The sequence below is a fragment of the Euphorbia lathyris genome, chromosome 2 (assembly GCF_963576675.1).
Source record: "Euphorbia lathyris chromosome 2, ddEupLath1.1, whole genome shotgun sequence".
NCBI classification, from domain to species: domain Eukaryota; kingdom Viridiplantae; phylum Streptophyta; class Magnoliopsida; order Malpighiales; family Euphorbiaceae; genus Euphorbia; species Euphorbia lathyris.
In genome coordinates this window covers 2727687-2746212 of record NC_088911.1, presented here as the reverse complement: position 1 = coordinate 2746212, position 18526 = coordinate 2727687, and the positions used below count along the sequence as shown (strand labels likewise).

General features: G+C 38.8%; 1 non-coding gene across 1 annotated transcript; it reads left to right on the top strand.

Annotated features, from left to right (window-relative positions):
- The first annotated feature begins 17553 nt into the window (after positions 1-17553).
- TRNAL-AAG (transfer RNA leucine (anticodon AAG)) lies at positions 17554-17634 on the top strand. Its single transcript has one exon. It is a non-coding gene; the product is annotated as a tRNA-Leu (tRNA).
- The last annotated feature ends 892 nt before the right edge of the window (positions 17635-18526 follow it).

The window sequence follows — 18526 nt, the reverse complement described above, 5'->3', positions numbered from 1 at the left end:
AACCAGTTCGTCATCTCCCACTAGAAAACCATATCTAACTGGGAGTTCATGAATTCTTTGAGACCTACGAGTGGGATATGACACTTGTGTTTCATCTAGTGAAACGGGTTCGGGTTCAACTTCTTCCGCGTTTTCAACATGTGATTCGTCTTGAACTTCCTCAAGTTCAATCACGCTTCCATTCTGTGTTTCTTCCAGAAGCTCTTTCTCTAGAAACACTGCGTGTTTGGATACTATTACCTTTTGGTCATCTGGATGATAAAAGTAATATCCCATAGTTTCCTTTGGGTATCCAATGAAGAAACAATTGTCAGATTTGGGATCTAATTTATCTGACACAATACGTTTGACGTATGCTGAACATCCACATATTCTCATGAAAGAGAAGATGGGTTTTCTACCAACGAACAGTTCGAATGGCGTGGAACTGGCGGATTTGGTTGGAACTCGGTTTAAGGTAAATAGGGCAGTTTCTAAGGCATAGCCCCAGAATGATTTTGGAAGAGAAGTGGTGCTCATCATGGATCGTACCATATCTAGTAAGGTGCGATTTCTCCTTTCTGATACACCATTGTGTTGTGGTGTATAAGGAGGTGTCCATTGTGAGCACATTCCACATTCATTTAGATAACTCATAAATTCTTCAGAAAGATATTCTCCACCTCGATCAGATCGAAGTATTTTGATAGTCTTTCATGTTTGATTCTCAACTTCATTCTTGAAGCATTTGAATTTCTCAAAAGCTTCTGACTTGTGCTTCATCAAATAGATGTAACCATATCTGGTATGATCATCTATGAAGATAATGAAGTATCTGAATCCTCCTCTTGCTTGGACTGACATAGGACCACATACATCTGAATGTATTAATCCTAGAGTGTCTGATACACGCTGACCTTTATTGCTAAAGGATGTCTTTGTCATTTTTCCTTTTAAACATGACTCACACGTTCCCATCGATTCACAATCAATTGAGTCTATAAGCCCATCTTGATGTAGATTAAGCATGTGTCTCTGGTTTATATGGCCTAAACGACAATGCCACAAGTAAGTTGAGTTATCTAATCTAAGTCTTTTGGTATCAATTGTGAAAGCAGAAACTTTATCATTCAAAACATAAATCCCATTCAATGATATTCCTGAAAAATAGAAAACTTTGTATCTATAAAATTCGCAATTATTGTTCTTAATTGAAACATGAAAGCCATCTTCTACTAGACAGCTAATAGAAATAATGTTACGAGACATATCCGGAACATACAAACAGTTCCTTAACACTACTACAAGTCCTAATGGTAGATGTAGATCATAGTTTCCAATTGCGAGTGTGGCAACCCTTGCACCATTTCCAACTCGCAAGTTTATGTCTCCTTTCTTCAATTCTCTAGTCTGTTTTAGTTCCTGCATATTCATACAAATATGAGATCCACATCCGGTATCTAATACCCAAGATTTAGACTGCGAAATTGAGTTAATTTCAATATAGAACATACCAGAAGTTGAAGCACCATCCTTTCCCTTCTTGAGAGAAGCTAGGTACTCCTTGAAATTTCTCCTCCAATGCCCATCTTTACCACAGAAGTGGCATTCCCCTTTGGGCTTCTTGACTTGCTTTCCTTTGGCCTGGGCTGACTTGCCTCTCTTGTTCTTCTTGGGATATTTAGGATTGGGAAAATTCCCCTTCCTCTTCTTTGATCCCTCAATCACAAGAGCGGGTACCACCTTATCTTTCTTCAGGTTGGGCTCAACAGTCTTGAGCATATTGGCGAGCTCTTCAAGAGAGGTGTGTAAGTCATTCATTTGATAGTTCATGGTGAACTGTGAATAACTATCTGGGAGGGATTGAAGAAGTAAGTCTACACTTAGTTTGTGATCCATCGCAAAGCCAATACTTTAAAGTTTGGTGATATAGCCAATCATCTTGACACAATATGTCATAACAGATGTGCCCTCTTACATCCTGCAGCGAAACAACAGTTTTGATATCTTAAAACGTTCGCACCGAGTTTGTTTCCCAAACAACTCCTTCAAGTGCATGACAATAGAATAGGCATCCATTTCCTCATGTTGCCTTTGCAGATATGGTGTCATCGATGCAAGTATGATACACCCGGCGTGTTCATCATCGGATTTATGCTTCTGATAGGCATCGATCTCTTCAATGGGTGCATCATCGGCCAGAAGAACGGGTATCGATGTATCTAGTACATACCCTATCTTTTCGAACTTCAAAACAATTTTGAGGTTATGATAGGGGCGTTTTGTCCCTATCTTTTAGCGTGATTTACGGTTTAATTTAGGACTAAATAAATAAGTTTACTTACAAAAATAAGGAGTTTTTAATAAAATAACGAAATAAAAATAAATTCCGTACTTTCAGTTAATTGTCTTTATTTTTAATTAAATTTAGAAACTAAAACGTCAAGCTAACTCGGCTCCCGAGAATTGTATTTCAAGTACGAGTAAGGAGAAAAATCCCACCGACATACGCGGGGCATATCAACCTCCACGTGGGGCGTGTGATATCTAGTCAGAACTGACTACTCAGTCCACAGGCACCACGTGGGACTTACCCACTGACACGCGAGGCGTGTGAACCACCACGCGTGGCGTAAAAGACATAATTCAAGCTATTAAATCTCAAGAGCTCAACCACGCGGGGCGTGCCCCAGTCTACGCGGGGCATGGTTGAGACAACAAAATCCGAATTTGGCCCACATGCAAGAGATTATTAACGGAATGGGTCAATACGCGGGGCGTCCTCAACCCTACGCGTGGCGTATCATGGTGCAACTGCAGAAATAATGTATCTCCATGCTTGTATCTTGTAAATTTACAATTCTACCCCTAGCTTGATGTGTATAAATAAGAGTGATTAGCACTCATTTAGACATTCAGATTTTACATAGCAAAACTCTATCACCTTGAGAGCTTGTTCGTGTATTCCGTTACTACGTAAAGGTTCCGTTCCATCCTCGTTCACCAAGCTCGAGAGTTCCACCTCCAAGTCCTAAGAGACGGCCTTGAGTCCGGTTAGCTAGTTCTGAGGGCCGATTCTCCCCTTTTCACTTGCTAATTAGCTTGTACTCTTCCTATGTACTAGGCTTGATTGTATTCCGTATTTACACTTTCCATATTTATAATATATGATTTATTTGTTTCTCTATACGCGTTGATGTTTGCTACTTGTTTTGATATTTGTAATTGATTATTGTGTAGGGGAACGCGATTTCCGACGCCATTCGGGCTATCTTTAGGGATTCATATAGGTGTTTCCTTACCGGAAGTGACGCACCGGAAACCGTAGGAATTGACAAGCCACGGAACTTACGGGCCCTAGTTTCTAATCCCCAGCTTTAGACACGCCTTGACTAGGAACCACGTAGTCTAAGTACTTCACGGGTCCGTCACACTACACGTAGTCGTCATTGCAAGAGTAAATCATTAACCGTATATATTTGGAGTCATTGTTTATCATACTTATAACTTATCACCATCCATATCACTTCATAGAGTTTTCGTTATATAAATCTGTCTCACCCATAGTTAGGAGTAGTTTGTAGTTCTTTCCCAAATCAACCCAAAGTATTCACCGCTTAGATAACGTATAAAACCGAGTCGTTTAATACTTGTGGTTATAAATCCCGTGGATTCGATACCCGGTCTTAACCAGGTTATTACTTGATACGACGGGGTACACTTGCCCCTAAGTAGTAGCGTCTAGTAGAGATAGAGCATTTAGGAAGATCACATCCATAGTCGTAACGTCCTTATCATAATATATATTTAGAGCTCTACCGGACACTCATCAAGTTTTTGGCGCCGTTGCCGGGGATTTGTAATTTCTTGCAATATTAGACAAAAACGTTTTATTGTTAGTCTAAGCATTATCTTTGTATAAATTGTTTATATACACTTTTACTAACAATATTCTTTCTTGTTCATAATTTCTTTATTTCTTTATTTTATGATCACCCGATCTCGGAGTGATACTCTCGTTCCTATTGATCTTGAAATCGAATGTACTCTTTGTAGGATTCGGAGAAAGAAAATGGCCAACCCCAATAATGAAGTTAACCAACCCGAGGCCAACCAAAGGCCGCCTATTCAACCCGTGAACAACAACCGCAATGGAGGTGGAAACGACATCCGAACAATGATGGAGATTCTTGCTCCGCATCGCCCTCAAAATCGCAACGGAATCGTTGCTCCCACCATTCCGGCCAACACATATGAAATAAAGACTAGCATATGATCCAACTGATCCAACAGCTTGGTCAATTCAGAGGGGAACCCCATGAAAACCCTAACGAACATCTCGATAAATTTCTTATGTGTGCCAAAACTTCTCGGCAGAACGGTGTTCCGGTTGAGGCTGTACGACTAAAGTTGTTTCCTTTCTCTTTAACAGGACAAGCGTTGGAGTGGTTGCACTCGTTGGAGGCGGGATCAATTACATCATAGGAGGAGCTTGAGAAGGAGTTCCTTTCCTACTACTTCCCGCCGTCCAAACGGTTAAGTTGATGAACGATATCACGCCCTTTAGGCAACTTGAATGCCAGGCCCTTCATTTAGCTTGGGCTAGGTTCCGGAAGTTGCTCCGAAACTGCCCCCACCATGACATCCCTAAGCATGATTTGGTAAGTACCTTCTACCATGGTTTAACTCCCACTAATCGTGCAACCATTGATTCCGCTGCAGGTGGGGATTTGTTTCGAAAATCAGCAAGCGAGGCTTATGAGCTCATCCACGAACTAGCTAGGAAAAGTGTCCAGTGGCAAGAAGATCGGCTTGCCGAACCCCCGTGACATCAAGCGTTCGCCGTGGAAAAAGAGGCTCCAAAAAGTTCCATGGCGGAAATGAGTAAGAAACTAGACGCTTTGATAGCATAGTTGAGCCTCAATAAGGATGCACAGGTCCTGATGTGCAATCATTGTGGTGGAGATCATGACGGACTTAATTGTCATGTCGGTAGCCCTTTCGCCGGTGACACCGAAAATGTAAGTTACGTAGGAGGTAATCAAAGGTACAACCCTAACCCGAACTCCTATTCACACCACCACAATAATAATGATAGCGAGTGGAGACCTCGATACCAACACCCTAACTTGTCATACGGCAATAACAATAATGTATTGAGGCCCCCACCCGACTTTCATCAAGAATATAGGGAAAATGGGCTAGGGCAATCACAAACCATGCCCGGATGTCGGAACACTCAACCTCCCAACAATGTGCATGGCCAATCGGTAACTTCCTTGTTAAAGGACATCCTAACCCGTCTTGCCGATAGTGAGGTGTTTTGCAGGGACCTAAGCCACCAGGTAGCCCATTTGAATCGTCAGCAACAGCAAAGGCAGTTAGGAACTCTCCCGATAAACACCGAGCAAAACCCGCGGGCCAAAAATAGAGAGTCCGGACAAGCAATAACTCTCCTTAACAGTAGAAGTTTGGACCCATCGAGTTCTAACTCGGACAGCCTGCAATAAGCCGCCGCAAGAGAAAGTCGAGCTACTCCGACTCTAAACGTAGCCCCGGTTTGCATTTCTCAAACCCTTTGTTTATATGTATCATATCCGTTTTTCACCTTATTTTTATTTTCTCTCTTTTTCTTTGTATGCATTGTCTTTTTCTTTCCATTTCTATTTTTATTTGTCTTCCCTTCTATCTCGTTTCGTTTCTTTTAAATAAAAATCCACGAAAAAACAAATCCCATTAACATCCAAAGTCTTACGCGGAGCGTACGCACCAGTGCGCCCGGTGTAGCCAAGTTTCTGATCTTATTTTTGTACTCAAATGCATGGCTACGCAGGGCGCCGTACCTTTCACGCCCCGCGTCCTTGGTCCAGCCAATTCGCGCAACCAAAAATAAAAGGCCACGCGGGGCGTGCCCCCTTCTACGCCCCGCGTGTCCTCGGGGAGTTGCGGATTGTAACTCACCATAACACCTTTTTCTCTTCCCCAAACATTTTTTCCACTTCCACACTCCACCTCCTCTCACCTCCAATCACATCACTTCTTTTCAAATTCAAATTTCTTTAACCTCCCTGTACATTAATTTTGCCTTTAACCACCCTCTTAATTGCCCATTAAAAACATAAAAAATTAATTAGCCACTAAAACCTTTCAAAATAGAAAATGGTTTAATATTCTGTCGGATACGCGAGGCGTGGCCCCTTCACGCCCCGCATCCTACCCCCTTCCTCCACTCTTTTTTGACCAGGAGGTGCGATGCGCGAGGCGTGCTCCCCTGCACGCCCCGCGTGCCGTGACATTTTTGCACTCAATTCGGCCAGGAGGTGCGATACGCATGGCGTGCTCCCCTGCACGCCACGCGTGCCGTGCCATTTTTTTGCATCAAATAAGATCAGGAGGTGGGATACGCGTGGCGTGGCCCCTTCACGCCCTGCGTACCCCTCTAGGAATCCGTATTTCACTTGGATTCCCATTCCTCCCCTATTTATACTCCTCCCCTTTTCCTAACTCCCTCCCTTACACTCACTCTAACTCCCCATATTCCTCCTACCATCTTCCTCACTCCTCAAATAATCATGACTCGAAGCAAGCATGCAGCCAATATCCGCCCCCGCGGTCCACTCGTGCCCGCTCTTCTCGTTCCCAACAACACTAATCACCACCACCACCCGAAAGAGAAGAAACACCACCACTCACCCACCAATACAACGCCCCCTTTCACCTCCACACTAAAGCAGAGGTGGTCCAGTACCACACCGTCTCCACTTCCACCGTCATGGCCCTCCCATATATCGATCGCAGTATTCTCGACCATTAAGATCTCGGTAGTGCGTTCGAAGATCGTCTACGCGCCTTTGGCTGGCACGACCATTTTCGTGCGCGCCATCTCGTGTACCCGTCATTGGTTCAGGAATTCTACACTACCATTATTTCTAATGGTGTCCTCGGTGCCACCCTCTTCAACTTCCGCCTTCACAACCATCCCTACTCCATTGACACGGCTAGATCCGCACGCATTTCACCAAGCAAACGGAACCCGGCACCACCCATTGGCCTTCCGATGACACTGCCCACGAATTCTGGGCCACCATCACCGGCTTGGATACCTATGATGTCTCCAACCTCCACCCGGGTAGCATCCGCGACCCCATCCTTTACCTCCACCACTGCTTCATTAGCTATTATTTTACGGGGAAGTTCGAGTCCAACAAGGTTAACAAGCTTGAGCTTCTGGCTTTGTATTGTTCCGCGAATGGTCTCACATTCGACCTCTCCTTCCTTGTTGCTACTATGCTCCACTAAATGCCGACACGGAGGCGTGCCAAACTTAGGCTCGGGCATCTAGTCACTGTTTTTACCACCTCCGCCCTAGGTCCCGCCGCCCTTGACCGCCTTCGCCATCTAGAACCCCGCCCCTTGGAGAAAAATGCCTTCAAATCCCTCAAACGTCGTGCTTCCGGCCTGGGTGAGAGTTCGGGGGCGGGCGAGCAACAAGCCGAGAAAGGTTGGGACTCCGACCTCGGCCTCAACTTTAGCCCACCCCCCAACCACGACTTCAACTCCATTTATGCCCGGTTGGATCTTTTGGAGGAGAACCAACGATGCGATCGGGCCCACTTTGACTCACGCTTCAACGCCCTCGATGCCCGCTTCGACGCTTCCGAGGCCCAAAGGCAAGCGGACCGAGCTAGCTTCGACGCCTTTACCAACACCTTCTTCACCCACTTCAACATTCACGGCAATCCTCCTCCGCCTCCACCTTAGTTTCTCTTTGTTTTTAGTTTTTTATGTTTTTGTCATTTATGTGTGTTTTTCCTTTCCGTTTTTCTTTTTTTCCTTTTATGTTTCGTTTGCCTTTTCTCTTTTCGTATTGTAGTTTCTTTGATTTTACTATATATATCTATTTCCCCTTCTTATGCTTTGTGTTTGGTTTAGTTTATTTCTTCTTTCCGTGTTCGTTATTTCTGTTTATGCATGCTTTAATAATGCTCACGCGGAGCGTCCCCCGTTTACGTCCCGCGTGCCCACCTTCCCATTTAATACACGACTTAATTTTCGGTTTACGCGGAGCGTCTCTTTGAGTGTGCCCCGCGTTTCCGTGTCTCTGGCCTCCACACAATTAATATGCATCTCTTACGCGGGGCGCCCCCTGGGTACGCCACGCGTAGGACCTGACCTCTAGGGTCCTTTCTCCCTTTAAATTCTACCTTGCTTTTTGTTTTTGTTTTCCTTTCTTTTGCGACGTCTTTGGAATAAACGTCTTTTTAATCCCGCGGCGGGCCGTGCAACCCCGCACTCACCGTTTGTTTTGCACTAACAAAAACAAAAATAAAAATCAAATAAACAACAAAATAATTAAACTAGTTTATTGATTCTTAAAATTTTTCCGACACACTACCTCCCTCGGAAATTAATTAAAAGTTCTGTTATTTGTTCTTAAATGTAAAGACGTTAAAACAAAGGATCGGTTTAATTAAGAAATTTTAGTCTTGATTCTGAAGTTATAGAATTTATGCAAAGCCTAGGTTCGTACTAAACAAAAGTATTGAGTCCTAACCCACAGGTTACCTCTATAATGAAATTTAAAAAGGCAATAAAATGGTTGAAAGTTTGGCGAGAACGCAAAAGTACAAAATATAACCCGAAATTCTTGTGAGGTATTTTTGAGCCTAAAAGAGTTCGTACGAGAACTCTATTTTCTTTTACAACTTTTCGAGGGCTTTGACTTCACTCGACTCATAGAATTTGCATCTAATACCGGGTTAAGTACACTTATTTTGGTAAAAAGGGCAATAGATGATAAAACGAACCGACTTAGGCTAATTCTTTTCTTAAATTATTTTTCTCGTTTTCATTAACCTTTAGGAAACCCCCTCGAGCCTATTGACCAACTTCTTTGCTAAACACCCTTTTAACATTTAACCCTTTTTCCTCTTGTTCAAATACCGACAAAATCAAATCGCACCAGAATTACCCAAAACAAGCCAAGGCCTTGACAAGTAAGCACCATAAGCTTTCGAAATCGTTTTTGTGCCGCTCTCGAAACAAAAAGGAAAAGAAAAACACAATAAAGAGCAAAAAGGCATTCTCAAGCTCCACCTGAGCAATTTCGAGTTATATTTTACGAACTCGCTAAGGCCAAAATAAAAAAACGGTACGATCATCAAAATGGTGTCTGAACTCGAGTTTCAAAAAATTAACCACTAAAAAGCCACCCACATTACAACCCCCCTTCGGGTTCACTTTTAATATTCCCTAGACCATAACATAGGAGGAAAAACCCGGATGAAAATGCAAACTCAAAGTGACTTCGAGTAAGTGCAAAGGAGAGTGCAAAAACACCGACCCACCAAGATTTGAGTGTAAGAGTAAAATCCTTTGGTGAGGTACTATCGGGTTCTCAAAAGATAATCGACCCCCGTTGATATTGCCTATTAAATTTGATCATGGAGGTCTCAAACAAGTTTTGGTTACTCATTTGTTTGCGTAGGTACTTGCCGAAAACTTTGCGTAAAACTTTAGCTTTGGAATCACACACTTGGTAAAACCAACCGACGGTTTGTTTCTTAATCATCTCAATCCATTGTCTTTCGATTTCTTTTACTTGAGGACAAGTAAAACTTTAAAGTTCGAGGAGGTTGATAGGGGCGTTCGTCCCTATCTTTTAGCGTGATTTACGGTTTAATTTAGGACTAAATAAATAAGTTTAATTACAAAAATAAGGAGTTTTTAATAAAATAACGAAATAAAAATAAATTCCGTACTTTCGGTTAATTGTCTTTATTTTTTATTAAATTTAAAAACTAAAACGTCAAGCTAACTCGGCTCCCGAGAATTGTATTTCAGGTACGAGTAAGGAGCAAAATCCCACCGACATACGCAGGGCGTATCAACCTCCACGCGGGGCGTGTGATATCTAGTCAGAACTGACTGCTCAGTCCACAGGCACCACGTGGGACTTACCCACTGACACGCGAGGCGTATGAACCACCACGCGGAGCGTACCCCAGTCTACGCGGGGCGTGGTTGAGACAACAAAATCCGAATTTGGCCCACATGCAAGAGATTATTAACGGAATGGGTCAATACGCGGGGCGTCCTTAACCCTACGCGTGGCGTATCATGGTGCAACTGCAGAAATAATGTATCTCCATGCTTGTATCTTGTAAATTTACAATTCTACCCCTAGCTTGATGTGTATAAATAAGAGTGATTAGCACTCATTTAGACATTCAGATTTTACATAGCAAAACTCTATCACCTTGAGAGCTTGTTCGTGTATTCCGTTACTACGTAAGGGTTCCATTCCATCCTCGTTCACCAAGCTCGAGAGTTCCACCTCTAAGTCCTAAGAGACGGCCTTGAGTCCGGTTAGCTAGTTCCGAGGGCCGATTCTCCCATTTTCACTTGCTAATTAGCTTGTACTCTTCCTATGTACTAGTCTTGGTTGTATTCCGTATTTAAACTTTCCATATTTATAATATATGATTTACAATTTCTGTTTCTCTATACGTGTTGATGTTTGCTACTTGTTTTGATATTTGTAATTGATTATTGTGTAGGGGAACGCGATTTCCGACGCCATTCGGGCTATCTTTAGGGATTCATATAGGTGTTGCCTTACCGGAAGTGACGCACCGGAAACCGTAGGAATTGACAAGCCACGGAACTTACGGGCCCTAGTTTCTAATCCCCAGCTTTAGACACGCCTTGACTAGGAACCATGTAGTCTAAGTACTTCACGAGTCGGTCACACTACACGTAGTCGTCATTGCAAGAGTAAATCATTAACCGTATATATTTGGAGTCATTGTTTATCATACTTATAACTTATCACCATCCGTATCACTTCGTAGAGTTTTCGTTATATAAATCTGTCTCACCCGTAGTTAGGAGTAGTTTGTAGTTGTTTCCCAAATCAACCCAAAGTATTCACCGCTTAGATAACGTATAAAACTGAGTCATTTAATACTTGTGGTTATAAATCCCGTGGATTCGATACCCGGTCTTAACCGGATTATTACTTCATACGACGGGGTACACTTGCCCCTAAGTAGTAGCGTCTAGTAGAGATAGAGCATTTAGGAAGATCACATCCATAGTCGTAACGTCCTTATCATAATATATATTTAGAGCTCTACCGGACACTCATCAGGTTACGAAACCAGTCGGCGAAGTTTGAACCATTCAACTTGTTATCAGTAAGGATATTTCTTAGATCGGTTTTCGACATGATTGTTTTTAGAGTAAAATTAACCTGAGAGTGAGAAAAGTGATGGATGTTATTCATTTGTTTAATTCATTTACAATTTAAATACGCTGAACTTTTATGTTTTAAATTGCTCCCACTATTTTACCAAATTAATAATCCTCTATATTAATTCGAAGGATATTCATAATTCCTTTAGTGAGCTAGAATCCTAACTCCTGAAATTTCACATTGAGTTTACTCAACAAGCTAGTTTCATTTATTAGGTAGATTCATGTAATCAATCACATCAAACATGTGATTTCTAGGTTGTTGGATTACTAACTACATTAGTAACTGATATGTGTCGTCTATCAATCCCAACCATATTGCCCATTAGGTTAGAACAACATGAGTTTACCCATCCAATTATTCTATCCTAATTTAAGCATTACCCCATATTCGTGAAAAGCGATTTTTCAATAATTCAGGTGTTACCATAAGACCCCGAGCCTGAGTTTACTCAACAACCCAAAGGCCCCCAGTACTGCCGGCTGAATTATACTATTAGGGAGGGGCAACCGATTTTAATAACTTGCTTATTTACTTAACTTTTGATTAGTGAGGGATTTTATTTAAGTCTCATAATCTAACTTAGTCTTGATTTGCTTTAGCACATATCAAACATTCATACATTCAACATTGACAATTATGGACATATCTCTAAGTTTATTCCGTTGAGCCAGAAACGGAATAAAGGGTCACCCTAGGGAAATACTAACTATTACATATTTCTCTTTGGGTCCTCCGTCTTCTCCTTGGCGCCTTGAATTACAACAATATTCAATTTCAAAGAAACTTCAATTTACTTGAAGGGATTTAGATGAGAAGAGAAATACAATAGAGAGTAAGAGAAGGCAGGACACGCAGGTCCTATTTAAATACCAAAAGACTAAATAACTATTAAAGAGGGTCTAATATGTCCATAATGCCAAACATGCATATATAGACTCAATTAAATTTAATTTAATTGGTTGATTACACAAACTATTTATGTAATATTTAAGTTAATCAAATTAACAACTTCAATTAATTTTCATCCAATTTCAATTATCCATATCCTAATTAATTCGAATAATTCATTTAATACTTTGAATTACTTATATCAAATATTTAGGTAAAACAAACTTTTAAATAAATTGATTTTGATAATCAAAACAAATTATTATATTCTGAAACATATACATATATATATATATATATATTTAAAACCCGGGCCTGCTTTTAAAAAACAATTTTTAAAAAGGTACCCTTCGGGCCGGGCCGATTTAATCGGCCCGCCCTCCGTAACAGTTGCTGCCTCGCGGCAGCAGCAAGTCACAGGGGAACCGCTGCTGTTACAGCAGCGGCGCCCCCACTGTTGGTTGCTGCGTAAGTCAGCAACCAACCCCGACAGCCGCTCGGGGTTGCTGCCTCGCAGCAGCGACTCCGAACGGTTGTTCGTATTTATTTATTTTTATTTTAAATATAAATATATATATAATTGTTCTAAAACAGTTTCAAAACAATTTTCAAAATATTAAAACAGTTTTATCTTTTAGATTTAATAAACAAAACGTTTTAATTATCTAACTATAAAACTTTTAGGTTTTGTTTAAAACGATTATCAACCGAAATAATTAGGAACTATGCATAATCAGTTTTAATTAACAAGTAATCAAAACTTATTTATCGTTAGGTTAATTGAACTAATCGATTAATTAATTTAACCTAACAATAAATCTATTCAATCTGATTGAAAAACTCTTTTATTTACATATATGAAAAAACAGATTAACATAGGCTCTGATACCAATGAAGGAAAATAGACAAGCCTAGGAATAGCGGAATAATAAAATTTTATCTATTTTATCTATTTCCCTTTTCTAAGATCTGTTAATTGTTATTTCATATAAAGAGGGATAGAAAGTAATACCTTTACTGATGAACTATCTACCGTTGCAAACGAAGTGCCCACAACTTGTTATTATCAACTCGTGAACCACAAACGTTTGATTCAACACAAAACAAAAGATAATCAGTAATCAACCTTCAATGAATAGCAATCGCAATGATTGCCTCTAACAGAAATCGATACGAGATCAAAGAGAGAGTAAGAAATTAAAGTAATTAGCCGAGACGATGACGGAACGATTCCTTGCTCTCGTAAATAGGGTTGGCCGAAATCTGGGGTTAGGGGGTCTATTTATAGACTCCTCAAAACCCTAATCCCAGTTGTGTTACGAATTTAATTAATTGGAATCTTATTCTAAATAGGATTCCTAATTAGATAATTAAATAAACACTTTAATATTATCTAAACAATAACTAATTATATTTAGATAATTATTATTAATCAAATTAATAATCAATTAATGTTAGGGATAATTAATTAGAGTTCCAATCACATAAAAACTTCTCATGAATATGATCAGATAATCTTTTTTTAATTTAATCCATAATTATAATCAAATTATAATTATTAATCAAATTAATTTATCCCCTAATATATATATATCTATATATATATATATATATATATATATATATAAATTTCAGCCCATATAGTGTGTCTTTACTAATTACATTTTCGTCATCCGATTCCAAGTCCCATATGCGACCCATTAGGTTCTTTATTGCCACTAGTCGTATATATCCTTTGAAATTATTCATCACGATTAATTCCAACATGTATATAACGGAATACCGTCGCGAGCTGTTACTAGCAGAACCTATGATATTCCCCCAGAGCAATTAAGAAGTCAGGTTGATAACTGACGTTAACCTTTCTGTATTAGGTACAGTATAATACGATCCTTCATCAACTATATCATGTCGGTCAATTCCTTATAACCATGGAATGTGTCAAGGTTACATATAACGAAGAGTCCGGTTTTACTTGTATAGGTTGAATTTACTCTGAAAAGATAAGTTAAGTGAAATGTTCATTTCTACTCTTAACTGTATCACCTTGCAAGGATTTCAGTCAATTCACCACAAACGGCCATTTGGATATATCTCCCACTTATCGGGAGTGACGAATGATCAATCTGACATTAATCATTCTGCAATCACTTTGCGTGATACCCAACCCTGCTCTCACACACCCTAGTCTCTCACCTATTGGATCGTGCTCACACAGAATCAAAGTACCAGACTCCATAATCCAGAATTACTAATTAACGAATGTTTGAGTCTGAGGATTAGTTATACCTACTAACACCAATGAAATGAACAGTTGACACATTAGATAAATCAATCCATTCTGTTATCTCAAGTCGGGTCCCAATCCTAATGAACTCGTTCACCGGATCCATGTAACTGTCTAGATATCTGAATATCTAAAGCTTGTGAGATCAGCTTTCTGTCTCGACAGAAAACACTGTTACATGCAAGTCTCAACAGTAATATGCCAACCCTTATAACATATTACTTGACTTGGGTTTACTTTAAGTTTATTGGTCCATTATAAAGTACAGTCTCACTTCATGCTTGTATGAACACTTTATAACTACTTAAATAAACTTAGGGTTACTTTCTTTATGAAAGATTATTGCCGTTATATATAGTTACATTTTAATGCTATATATCTTATTAAACAAATGATCAAATAAACAATTTATTCATTAATATTAATATCCCAAAACAATTGTTTTTAGAACACTAAACTCCAACACTCGTTTGGTGGTTCAAATTATAATTCATCATTATAATTTATTATATATAATTTATCATTTTTTGATTATAACTATAATTATTTATATATAATATCTCATTTCAGTTAAGTTCAGTTAGCATTCAGTTCAGTTAATTTAATTTCAGTTCAATTAATTTAATTTCAGTTCAATTAATTTAATTTAATTTCAGTCAGAGCTTTGGTGCGGGAAGAGTGAGCGACACCGACAGGCAGTCACAAATATATGTGCCAAATGGATGAAGCAATCTCAAGTGCACCTTTCTATACTTTTCTCGTGATGGTATATTACCAAACTTGATTATTTTTATTTTCATTTATTTATAGAGATGTAGAGCTTATTCAAGCTCAAAATATGTATGTACATTTATTTAATTTAGGCCTTTATACTATTTACATATCCATGATGAATTCATCTAATTAATAGTTAAAGCTATATTTAAAATGAAGTCAATAGGTGATCAGCTACAAATTCTGCGATAGCTTTTACTTTTACGACGACAAGTAGAATAATGTGAATTCTACGAAAGCCAACGACCACTTCCCAATTATTTGAGAAAGAATTGGCTGGTTTAGCACGTGTTTGATAAGATCGGTGCTTGAAATGACCTATACCTTTGGTTTGAGTAGGTAATGTCGTAATTCTTATGAATAATTGAAATTACGATAAACGAAAAAATTAGCAAACATACAAGAATTGTTTATCCAGTTCGCCACTCAATATGAATGACTACGTCTAGGGGCACTATCAAGCCAGGATATTTATTATAATGAAAGAGATACAGATTACAGAGAAAAAGGTTACATTTATACTCGTCAAGAAACTCTAACCGTCTGAAACCCTAACAGGTTCATCGCTTCAGTTGGGCCTATATATATTAGTCTCCAAAAGCCCAACAGTAATTCCGTGCACGTAAAGTAGAATGGAAGATATGTGTTCTCTATGGGACTGTATTGTGTCTCCACTGGTAATAACAGTCGACTTATTATTGCTTGTTCCCATCGATTTTCATTGTCTTGGGCAAGCAGAAAACCAATAAACTCCTTAGTTGCAGAAATGTACAACTTGAGCGGCATTCTTTCCTTCGGAGGTGCTATAATAGGCGGGTTACTCAAGTATCTTTTAATTTCATCGAATGTTGACTAGTGCTTCTCCTCCCATTTGAAATGCTCTTCATCTTCCAGTTTGCATAGCTTGGAGAACACTTTCGATTTCCCTGCCAAGTTCGAGATAAACCATCTTAAATAGTTTACTTGGCTTGGAAACCACTACAACTACTTATTCCTTGGAGGTTGAGCTTCTTGGATCGCTTTGGTCTTATTCTTGTTGCTCAATGCCTCGTTGATGCACTAGAAATCCGAGGAAATTCCCAGATTTGACTTTGAAGGCACATCTCAACAGATTAAGCTTAAAGTTGTATTATCATATCCATTCTTCAAATGTTCTACATAGTCGGCTTCCCTTTTGTATTTGACGACAATCTCATCGACATACACCTCCATGGACACCATAAGCAAATCATCTTCATTACTCGTTGATAGGTGGCACTGACGCTCTTTAATCTGAATGGCATAATGACCCACTCAAATGTTATGATAGATATCGGACACCGAAAATCAGTTTTGGAAACATCATTCTTAGCAATTAGGATATGGTTCTATCTAGCACAATAATCAGAACAAGAAATGATGTCATTTTAGACATTGCATTAACTAGTATATATGTGATAGGCATGATATACACATCTTTCGGTGTGGCTAGATTTAGGTCCTGGATATCCACACAAACCCGAATGACATTAGATAGTCATTCTGCATATCGCGTCGGTCGGATAAATTTTGCCTCGAGCAATTTAACAATTTCTTCATTGACCTTCACTTCGACCTATTTGCTCATTCTTCGTGTTGTTTGCTAGAATGGCTTGAAATCAAGTTTTATTGGAAGTTTGTGCTCTTGTATCGCCCTGCCGAGTCCCGACATTTCATCTTAGTTCCACGTGAAATAGTCTTTGAATTACTCAAGCAATTTTATGATTTTTATTTTTGAGCGGGATGTAGTAGCTTGCTGATGTATGTTACATGAGGTTCTTCCTCTATTCCCAAATAAACTCTGAAACTGAAATTGTTACTATATTTTACGTGAGGGTTAAATTAACTCTACTTTAAAAACCTTGAGGCTATTTTGGTACATCATCCTTTCTCTTTTATATGAGCTTTATATTATCAATGTATATTTGACCAAAAAAAACATTTATAGTAAAAGAGATGGTTAGTTTTAATGGAGATTATTCTAGTTAAGGCAAAATACTTAAGAAATTTTTTTTTAACGAAAGTAGAGTTTTAGAAGAGAAATACTAAAGATAGATATAACCATTTTAATAGTCTAATAAATATTTACCAAAAAAAAATAGTCTAATAAATATTTTATTAATTTTATTGAAAAAATTTAAACCACATATATTAAAAATTGGAGATAATATATATTTATATAACATCTGATTTATATGATTTAAAATATAGGATAAAATATAAAAATAAATCTCATAGTTTTAATTGTATTAGTATAAAAATTTTGCAAATATTTATACGAGATTTTTTCCATTTGTAAAGATACTTGTATCCCTATGTTATAAAAAAAATTAGAAAAATCATCAAAGTTGAGATGGCTGAGTTGGTCTAAGGCGCCAGATTAAGGTTCTGGTCTGAAAGGGCGTGGGTTCAAATCCCACTCTCAACAATTATGTTTTGAATTTTAATTTAAAAAAGTTGAAAGCTAGCTTAGTGGTAAGATGTTTATTAATCAACTTTTAATATTCAATTATACTAATTGGTATTTTCCAAAATTTTATGGATTTTTTGGAAGGTTGATTAATGAATATTCGTGCATGAATCAACATTCATTAACGTTTATTATATTTCTACTGCATCACTAAGTGTACGAATGACGTGATGTGCCAAGTGGCCCGAGATATTATAAACTTAAAAAGGATCTGAATACACTTTTTATGGGAATCAGGTTTGCACATCTGACCCCTCTTTGCATCTTAGAGTTTATATGTACGAGGGTTTTCCATGCAATCTAGAATTTATTCACCTTCTGGTCTCAAGTCCACCAAATATTTTGATGTATCACCGATGTGGTTCTCCGTTAAGACTCTTCAACCAATAGGTGTTCCCGGATAACGCCTTATAAACTTGGAATGGTCCTTCCCAGTTAGGCGACCACTTTCCGAATTCACGATCTTTTCTTCCAATAGGAAAAACCAATTTCCAAGCTAGGTCACCCTCTTGGAAATTCTTCTTCACTTTCTTATTAAATACATTCGCCACCTTCTTCTTCTGAAAAAGCATGCAATCAAACACTTTCTGCCTTTTGCAATCCAAATCCTCTAAATCCATTATCATAGCTTTGCAGATAACCGTCTGATGGGGTAAATTACATACGTGGTGTACAACCTTTACCTATTTTCACACTTTGGTGTACAACCTTCAATTTTGCACACTAAAATGTACAACCTTTTGGTGACCTCCCACTAAAGTGTACAACAGGTAATTGTGACCGGTCAACCCGAAGTCAACGCGCCACCTCAGCAATTTAACTTTTCTAAAAATAAAAAATTAACTCAATT